The 9,889-nt window shown below is 51.3% G+C and overlaps 1 long non-coding RNA gene across 1 annotated transcript in view; it reads left to right on the forward strand.

Annotated features, from left to right (window-relative positions):
- Positions 1-1,398: 1,398 nt before the first annotated feature.
- LOC118010740 overlaps positions 1,399-9,889 on the forward strand; it is a 25,132-nt gene continuing 16,641 nt past the window's right edge. Inside the window, exons 1-2 of the long non-coding RNA XR_004679311.1 lie at positions 1,399-1,895; positions 6,457-6,686. This is a non-coding gene — a long non-coding RNA (uncharacterized LOC118010740). The remainder of the gene's footprint in view (positions 1,896-6,456; positions 6,687-9,889) is intronic.

Genomic DNA, 9,889 nt, shown 5'->3' on the forward strand with positions numbered 1-9,889 from the left:
CTCCTGTTCAGCCAGGTCTGGAAAGATCTCTCAGCTCCTTTTTGAATGCATTACCCATAGAGGCCACGGGTTCTCTCTCCAGTCAAAGTCTGCAATAGCCAAACAAAGCCTTCTGCGAGCCCCAGGAAATAACACCGGCCTTCCTGAGGATCATAAGCAACATCATCTCCTATGGTTTAGATTTTGTGCCAGGGAGCAAGCATGTTACATAGATTATCCAACTCCCTCCAAAGTCACAACAATCTAGGAGGTGGATACTATTATCCTCATGTACTTTAGAGATAAGGAAGTTAAGTCTGGGGGTGGGGGGGTGGGAGGGTGGGAGGGTAGGGAGGAACTTTGCCCAAAGGCTATGCAACTGACCAGTGGAGGAGCTAGTTCTCTGAACTTGGAGTTAATGGTAAATGTAAGCTTGGGTGGGACTAGAGGTGGTGAAGTAGCAGTACATATTCACAGAAGCATGACCTGGCAATGGCATCCACCTGCTACCCTTTTCATCAGGTCTTCACGGTGGCCTTGGGAGTGACCAAGTGCAGCCAGGAGACTCAACAGTGACCTGCCTGGTATTAGGAATTTCCAGGACCCTGGGGGAAATCCCAAAGTGATTGGGCCTCAGGCTCCCAGACTCCAGCTGTGATCATAGCCCTCCTTGCCTCCTCCCCAGGGTGTGGCTTAATAAATGCCCTCTTTAGCCACCCTTCAATTCTGTTCCAGACTTGCAGGGTTGGAAAGCTCCTGGGATATCATCCTGTTCAGACCATACCAGGTACTTCAGTATCTCCTACAGGATCTCAGCTAAGTGATCAGGCCACGTACAAATACTCCCCTTGCAAGTTGCTCCTGAGAGGATCCATCCCATCTTGGGGCACCTCTGGCTGCTGGAAGTGGAAAGAACACTAGAAGAGGAGAGATGACCTGGCTCGTGTTGCTGGGCCCAGTGACCTTGGACAAGTTACTTCCTCTCTGAGCCTCAGTGTCCTCACCTGTAGAATGGGAACTTCTGAGGTGGTGGGTGAAGTTGAAATGAAACAATACAGATGAAAGTTCTTTTTTTTTTTTTTAAGATTTTATTTATTTATTTGAGAGAGAGCAGAGCCAAAGAGAGAGAGCACATGAACTGGGGGGAGGGGCAGAGGGAGAGGGAGAAGCAGGCTCCTCGCTGAGGAAGGAGTCCGATGTGGGGCCCAACCCTGGAACCCCGGATCACGACCTGAGCTGAAGGCAGACGCTCAACCGACTGAGCCACCCAGGCATTCCACAGGTGAAAGTTCTTAGCACAATATTTGCACATAGTAGGTGCTCAGTAAGAGCATTCACTGCTAATAGTACAAATATGTTCGACCTTCCTGGAAGACGATTTGGGGTGTAATAAGAGTCCTAAACCCTCATTCTCTGTGCAAGGCATGTATGTTAATACCCCTTTACAGATGAGGAAACAGGCTCAGTCACCACCCGAAGTCAGACGGCCTGAGCCAGGGTCTGGCTCTTGACACTATATAAACTTGCAACTTCACATGAGTCTTGAAGTCAAGGGCATAGGGTCACCAAAGGGATTGTCCTCATTCTCTCCACTTCAGAGGTTCTGAGAATGCATACAAGCACGACAGCTTTGCAAGGAAGGAGGCAAGAGCCCCAAGCAGGGGCACAGCTTGCCCGGAGTCACCTAGCCAGCAAGACTCAGAACCCCAACTCCTCCTCCTGTTTCATTGCTCCTTAGTCAGATGCTAACTCCTGAATGGTGGCCTCGCCTTGTGGACATTTTCCAACTAAGATCTGACCCGGCACTCATGAGACTTGAGATTCCGAACACCCCCAGAGCCAAGAGCTAGTCTTCCTCAGCCTCGAACTGACCAGAACATGAAGCACGTCATGTGAGCTCAATCCAGACTTGCTGAGTAGGTACATGAATTGCTCCATAGCGTTATCTGCCATAGATCCACATTTCCTGTCTGTACTGCGAATCAATTCCAAAGTCCTTGCTTGATCTGCACTCTGTTCACACTTTCACAGACACATACACACACCCCATTTTTCCAAAGTCATCTGCCATGCCCAACCGGCTTTCGGTTTCTCGGTGCACTGTGACCTTTCCTGCCACAGGACCTTTGCATGTGCTATTCCTCTGCCTGGAACACTCTGCTGGGCCTCCCCTGCCCTCCTGACCATGAAGAACCTCATTCTTCCCATTCTTTAAGACTCAAACTGGATATCACTTTCTCAGCGAAGCCTTTTGCTGACTAAGCTAAAGTAGCTATAGCTAAAAAGAGCCTCCTATTTGCTGCTTCTTGCAACTTTTATCACAGTTAGTAATGGTATATTTCAACATTTTATAGTCCTCTCCAGCCTCAGATGGGAGGTTCCACGCAGCTATGTTGGCCTTATTTCCCAGTGCCTACCAACAGTCCGGCCCAGGGCCTGTCCCATTGCACTCAGGTTTGCTGATTGGATGGCTGGAAGGAGAAAAGGGTTGAAAGCTTGGGGTCCTGGTCATGGCACCAGCTGAACCATGGACCTATGAGAATCACTTCAATTCTCTGAGGCTGAGTTTCCCAATCATTAAAACAACAAGAGCCCCTCCCTTCTCCAGATGGTCAAGTGAGGTAGTGTGTGTAATGTGCAAGGTCAAGAACATAGCAGGTGTCAGGGGTTAAACTGTGTCCCCCCAGAAAAAATATGTTGACACCCTAACCCCCAGCACCTCGGTGAACTTTTTTGGAAATAGGGTCTTTGCGGATGTAATTAGTTAAGATGAGGTCATCCTAGGCTAGGGTGGGTTCCTAATCCAATATGATTAGCATCCTTATAAGAAGAAAAGAGAAACAGGAGAGGGATGCCCTGTGCTATGTTTGCAGAGATTGGACTTACATATCTGTGAGCCATTGAGCGCCGGAGATAGCTGTCATCAACAGAGGTTGCAAGAGGCAAGGGAAAAGTCTCTAGAGGCTCCAGAGGGAGCACGCCCTGCTGACACCTTGAATTCAGACTTCCAGCTTCCATTGCTGTGAGTCAACACATTTCCGGTGTGTAAGCCAGCTCGTTTGGGGTACTTTTTACAGAAGTCCTAGGAAACGGATCCAGTAGATACTCAGTAGATGTCAGGCCAGTGTGCCTTCCTTCCTTTTGTGCTCTCGGATAGTTAGGTCTCTGTTTATGGCCATGTAGTCTCCAGGAGTCAGTGCAGTCCTCAAAGCCTCTGTGTCCGATTCACCCTGGTCCCCAACATGCAGCACAGAGCTCGCCCACGAGTGCTTGTGAAGTGTGACTTGAACACATTAGCTCCTTGCACTGAGGGTTGGGAAGAGAAGGCCAGTTTCCTGTTGTTCTTGCCTGGCTGGGATCTGCCCCATGCTGTGCCCTGGGAAGCAAGGTGCAAGAACTTGTCCAGACTAAGACATGGGGGTAAATGGAGAGGATCTGGGTCCAGCCCAGGTTTCCCAGCGGGGGGACCTGCTTCTCTGCATGGCATTCTGTCCCATAATTTCTCAGGCCCTCCTGTTGGTATGGCAGCTGGGGAGCCTCTTCTGATGGAGAAGAGGGGATGACAGCCTTCCAGATCACGGCTCCAGGCCTTTAAGTATCACCTGGGTGGAACATCCCCTCCTACAAAAGGCCTGGCTGCCGATAAGCTGCTGGTAGGCTATATTCACAGTTTAATATCTTTTTTTTTTTTTTTAAAGATTTTATTTATTTATTTGACAGAGAAACACAGCCAGAGAGGGAACACAAGCAGGGGGAGTGGGAAAGGGAGAAGCAGGCTTCCTGTGGAGCAGAGGCCTGATGCGGGGCTTGATCCCAGGACCCTGGGATCATGACCTGAGCCGAACGCAGACGCTTAACCACTGAGCCACCCAGATGCCTCCACAGTTTAATATCTTGATTAAAAATCACCTCCAAGCCTTTTACATACCAATCACTCAGACACAGAGTCCTCTCGGGCGTGGAAGAGCAAACCAGGGCAGAGGAAGCCTCATGAATTGCTTCCTGTTATTAATGACAAGCCATCAGGGCTGAGGCTGGGAGATTGGGAGAGAGGTGTGGTCAATGTCTAGCCATCGGCTCCAGTAGCTAGACTTTGGCCTCGCTTCCCACTCAGACTTGCAAGGGGGGTGGATTCCCTAAGTGTCAGAATGGGACTCATATCCTGGGCGGCCGAATCAAGAGATTAATGTTTGCTCCCCGAGGGTGCTCTGGTTGTTTTTATTTGGAGATATGGAAGCCAGCTCAGAGAGGGGAAGTAACTCGTTCAAGGTTGCACAGCTGCTGCACTCACACCCAGCCTGACTGCCAATTCATTTCTGAAGCAGATTCAGTAGGGCAGTGCATGAGGGCTCTAGCTCAGCAGTGGGGAGAGGGCAATGCCATAACATGGAAATGGGCGAGGGGGTACAGCTTGTGTGGGGAAGGCCACGAGTCAGCTGAGGACAAGCCGGGCTAGAGGCCTCACCCAGCAAGGTGATCAAGTGCAGGAGACGAGTCTGGGGCCTCGGAGAAAGGTCCAGGTGCAGAGAGAGAGAGAGAGGTGTCCTTCTGTCTCCTTGTGAGTTCAGGCTGCAGAGTGGATGAAAGCACCCAGGAGCATGCTGAGTGGCAGGGGTGAAGCAGTAGGGTGACAAGGGGTGGAGGAAGAGGGAGCCAGAGAAGGGTTTAGGATCAGGGCAGGAGCCAAGGGAAAAGGGTTGCATGTTTGCTGTGTGCCGGGGACTGGTCTGACCCTCTATGTGGATTTACTTATCCCCTCACTACAGCTCTCTAAGGTAGATATTGTTATAGTATGTCCATTTTACAGATGAGGAAACTGAGAGGCAAAATAGCTTCCCTGTGTTAGCAAGCTAAGTGGTAGAGCCTGTGTTCAGCCCAGTGTCCAGCCTGTGTGCTTAGCCAGCATGCCACCCTGCCTATAAACTGATGGTCGCTGGTGATCCTGTTGAATTTTCTGTGAATTGGGGTGGAGGGGCAGGAGTGAGGATAAGGCCATTAGCCCTTGAAACAAGTTTGAAAAAAGATAACGAGACCAGACATTTACGTGGCATCTTTGAGTCTACAGAGGACATCGTACCTCTGATTATGTTTGGACCTAATATAACCGACAGATGAGCAGGACAGGGCCATTATCCCTCCATCATTTCATACACTAGGAAATGGAAGCCCTGTGAAGGTCAGTGAGGTACTCAAGGTCATACTGTGAGGCTGTGTCAGAGGCTTGACTTCAACTCTTTATTTTATTTTTTTAAGGTTTTATTTAAGTAATTTCTACACCCAATGTGGGGCTTGAACTCACGATCCTGATATCAAGAGTCGCACACTCCTCTGACTGAGCCAGCCAGGTGCCCCTTGACCTCAGTTCTTCAGATACTGGAATGGCATTTACCACTCCTGAAGGGAATGCAGGGTTGCTGAGAGGAGAGGTGTCAGGAGGGGTGGTCAGCCTGGGGAGATGAAGGGAAAAAGCCAAGAAGGAGGGGGTTCATTGACTGCCTTGACTGGCAGCATCTGAGCTGAGATGACCACTCAGAATCCTAAATGAGGGTGTTGGGCCTGTGGGGAGGCAATGGGGTAGCCTCTCTGGGGTTCTTATCTGGGCATCATTCATCTAAAAGCTGACTCAGGAAGGACTTTAATGGAAATGTGTTGCATAGTAGTGAGAGCAGGGCTACAATCAAATCCTGGTGCTTGCCACTTAGTAGCAGTGTGGCCAGGGGCAAGCCACGTAACCTGCCACTTAAGGAGCCACTAACCTGTCCAGAGTCCTCCACGTCTCTAACTGCAATTGGGAATCACCTCCCCCTGCCGACTATGTTGGGGTTGGGACAATGTGAGTTGAGCACTTGGCTGGCAGCTGGGGTCAGTAAACAGGAGGAGGTATTTTGAGTGTTGGGTGGCAGCTGAAATTGGTACATATTCTTTTATTTTTAAAATCAGGCTTTTTTGGGGGGCAGTTTTAGGTTCACAGCAAAACGGGGCAGAAAGTACAGACTTCCTGTATCCCTCCTGCCCCGCCCCCCCAGCCTCCCCCTCTGTTTTATCAAAGTTGGCTTTGTTGAAATTTTGTTTCCAAAGTTTAGAGGGAAAAAAAAACAAAACAGGAGGATACTTTTGAAATCTTCCTGCTTAAATCCCTTGCTGTGCAGAAGGAGAGACAGCCCCAGAGAGGGAGATCTCATACATACCCGAGGGCAGAGGGCAGAGGGCAGAGGGCAGAGGACGCCTGCCTGTGTGCCGTGCGGCATCCTGGACTCATGAACGTGGTTACAAAACCACTGCCCCAGCTGGCATCAGCCCGAATCCTTGCTGGCATCCAGAACATCCAGGTCAGAGGGCACTAGGAGTTGCCATATGCCCCTTCTCACCTCCTCACCCTCATGCAGGGGTCAAAAAGCTGCAGCAGGTGGTCCTGGGGCCGGAGAGCTGAAATGAAGGATTGCAGTGCACACTGAGACCAAGATGCTTTCTCTTTAGAAAATCCTCAAGTGGAACTCCTCTGAATCCACCCTAGTTGTGCCTCAACGCCAGAGTCCTCTGGCCTCCTTTCATTCCCTGCGGATCACAGCCCTCCAGAGCCAAGGAACTACTGTTATTCCAGGTTGAATTCTGCTGATCACTGCTCAAGAGCTTTAAAGAAGTTCTCGGGCGGGGTGGCCCACTAGAGTGAAGGGTTCGTGTTTGAGACGCTGTTCCCAATTGCTCACGTGAGTAAGCCGGGTCGTTTTCTCTTGTATAGACACTCGGACTGCATTACAGATGGCCATTCAGTCATTTGCTCACAAACTGGCAGGTCTCAGGATGGGTAGGTGACCACCACGGACAAGATGACAGCTCTCCTGGGATGCAGGTCTTGGGGTTGGAGGGAAGCTGAGTTTATTTATTTTTTATTTTTATTTTTTAAAGATTTTATTTATTTATTTGAGAGAGAGAGAATGAGAGAGAGCAGGAGAGGGAGAAGGGTCAGAGGGAGAAGCAGACTCCCTGCTGAGCAGGGAGCCCGATGTGGGACTTGATCCTGGGACTCCAGGACCATGACCTGAGCCAAAGGCAGTCGCTTAACCAACTGAGCCACCCAGGCGCCCTATTTTTATTTTTTTAAAGATTTTATTTATTTATTTGACAGAGAGAGACACAGCGAGAGAGGGAACATAAGCAGGGGGAGTGGGAGAGGGAGAAGCAGGCTTCCCTCGGAGCAGGGAGCCCCATGTGGGGTTCGATCCCAGGACCCTGGGATCATGACCTGAGCCAAAGGCAGATGCCTAACGACTGAGCTACCCAGGCGCCCTGAAGCTGAGTTTAATGACCAAACATACAACCAAGATAACTGCATATACTGACAGGAATGATGAATAAAAAGCCAAAAGAGGGTGGTTGCCTCATGACTGGGAAGGCAGGCCATTCTAAATTGGGGATCAGGGAGGCGTCTCTGAACATATGACATTATAGCTGAGCCCTGAACAAGAAGGAGTCAGCTATGCAAAGATATGGGAAGAGAGAATTTAGCAAGTGCAAAGGCCCTGAGGTTGGAGTCAGCCAAACCTTCTAGGACTTTTATCAAAACAAACAATCTGAAGGACAGGGAACTATTTTGTTAAGGAAACAAAGTAACCAAGATACTTTCATTCTCCAATCTGTAATCTTCCCCTACCATCTCTAAATCCTACTAATCCTAGTTAATTCCTGCTCAGTTTAAATACTTTGTGCCCTAAGAAGCCTTCTGATTTCACTACTTTATGGTTTAGAAAATCTGGTCTGTGGCAAAATGAGAAAAACAAGGCCAGTAAACTCCATGCCTGTGTTGTGTGTGTAGAGCTGTAATATTGCCAACTGTGTTTCCTTCTGAGAATATCTGAGATACATTGTTACTATTTTTATTTTTTGCTGTTCATAAATTCTTTCACAAAATGATGAGTGTAGATGGCAGCAATGTCACCAATGTCAACATGTTGATCACTCTGCAAATCCCTTATATTTGGAGGGAGATTTCACTGGTTTGTGAAATCGAAATCCCCGGGTTTGGGGGCACCTGGCAGTTCGACTCCCAAACTCCTTTATTTGCCTCTCTTTTGCTCCAGATCATCCTGGCTTTCCCACACCCTTTCATCCGCTCCCTCCCTCTTTTCAAAGTGAGCTGCAAGAGGGCAGGGCCACCTCTGCCTGGCTCGGAGCCAAACCCAGCACAGCTGCTCAGAAGGTGCGGACTGAACACACTGACTTGAGACGAACCTCGGAAAACAAAATAGCCAGCAAGCTGATGAGAAAGAGCTGCCCAAGGGAAGACCCCAGAATTCAGAACCAGAGCCTGGGTTCAAATCCTGCCTCCTCCAAGAGGCAGTGTGGTTCAGGGGAGTCAGCAGCCCACCCCACCCCCCGCCCCCCCCGCTAGTAGCAAGGCTTCAGAAAAATCACTTTCTCTGAGCCTCAGCTCCCTGACCTGTGATATGGGCATGATAATATCCAGGATTCTTCTGAAGAGCAAAAGAAACGTTTGCAGAAAACCACTTTGTAGGAAGTTTGTAAATGATAGTTGTCCGTGGTCGGACCTTCAGCACCCAGCACAGTGCCCAGTTGGCCCCTTCCCAGTCTGTACTTCCCCTTCTGCATGAGCCTGTGAGCCGGTTGACTTGCAAGTTCTTTTTTTTATTATTTTTTATTTATTTATTTTTTTAAAGATTTTATTTACTTATTTGAGAGTGAGAAGGAGAGAGCATGAGAGGGGGAGGGTCAGAGGGAGAAGCAGACTCCCTGCCGAGCAGGGAGCCCGATGCGGGACTGGATCCCGGGACTCCAGGATCATGACCTGGGACTGGATCCCGGGACTCCAGGATCATGACCTGAGCCGAAGGCAGTCGCTTAACCAACTGAGCCACCTAGGCGCCCCTGACTTGCAAGTTCTGAACAGAAAAGCTCAGTGCCTGGTGGCACCTGGTGGGTGCTAAATAAATACATCAACGGGAACAATGACCCCAGGCAGGTCACCCCCCCTCTGGACGGGTTTCCTCTGGGTTTCCTCTTTGTACGTAGGTAATCTCCCGGGCTTCACCCCTCTGGTGCCTACCATACTTATTTGCTTTTTAAGGACAGGACTAGGAATCACATTTAAGGAAGGTGGGTGTGAAGAGAGACGTTGGTTAAAAGGTTAGTGCACATTTTTGGTTCCCACTTTCGAATGTTCCAGAATTTATTTTTGCCTACTTAATAAAAAGAGCCATGTCACATTTCTTTCGCTTGTCTTCTGGGTTTCTTAAAAAAAAAAAAAAAAAAAATTAAAGTCTTCATTTTAAACCGCCCACTCCAGCCATCCCAGGACGCGGTTAGGAGGGGGGGCAGACAGGTGGAGCTTGCGCCCGGAAAGGCGGGGGCTGCACCGGGCGGCGGGTGGGGCGGCGCAGGGCGAGCCGCGCGGCCCCCGCGGGGTCTAGGGGCCGGGCAGGGGCAGCCGCGGAGTTCAGGGGCTCTCGCCCAGAGCCGCCCGCGTGCCGCCTCCGCAGGGGGCGTCTGTCCTCCGACGGCCCGCACGTGGGGTGGGCTCCCGCCGGCAACCCTCCGCCTGCCGGCGGCGCCCAGCGCCCGCGCCGGGCCGCGGGGCTCGGCCTAGCCCGGCGCCCTCGGCCCGCCCACTGGGCCGGCCGGCCGGCCGGAGGGGCGGGGCGGGGCCGGCGCTGACGTAATCCGGCGGCTGGGCGGAAGGATATGGAGCGCGCCGGGTTGGCGGGGCGCTGAGGCCAGTTGCCGGGTAACGGAGCGGGGCGGCCGCGGCGCGCCGCCTCCCGCCCTCCGCCGAGTGGCGCCGGAGCCGCCGCCGCTTTACGTAAGGCGCAGGCCAGGGCCGCCGGCGCTCGGCAGCCGCTTGGAGCCCTCGCCGCGAGAGGAGGCGCCGCCGCCGGCCGCCGCGCCGCCGGCCACT

This window comes from Mirounga leonina, unplaced genomic scaffold (assembly GCF_011800145.1).
Source record: "Mirounga leonina isolate KUSES-001 unplaced genomic scaffold, KU_Mleo_1.0 Mir_129, whole genome shotgun sequence".
Classification (NCBI taxonomy): Eukaryota; Metazoa; Chordata; class Mammalia; order Carnivora; family Phocidae; genus Mirounga; species Mirounga leonina.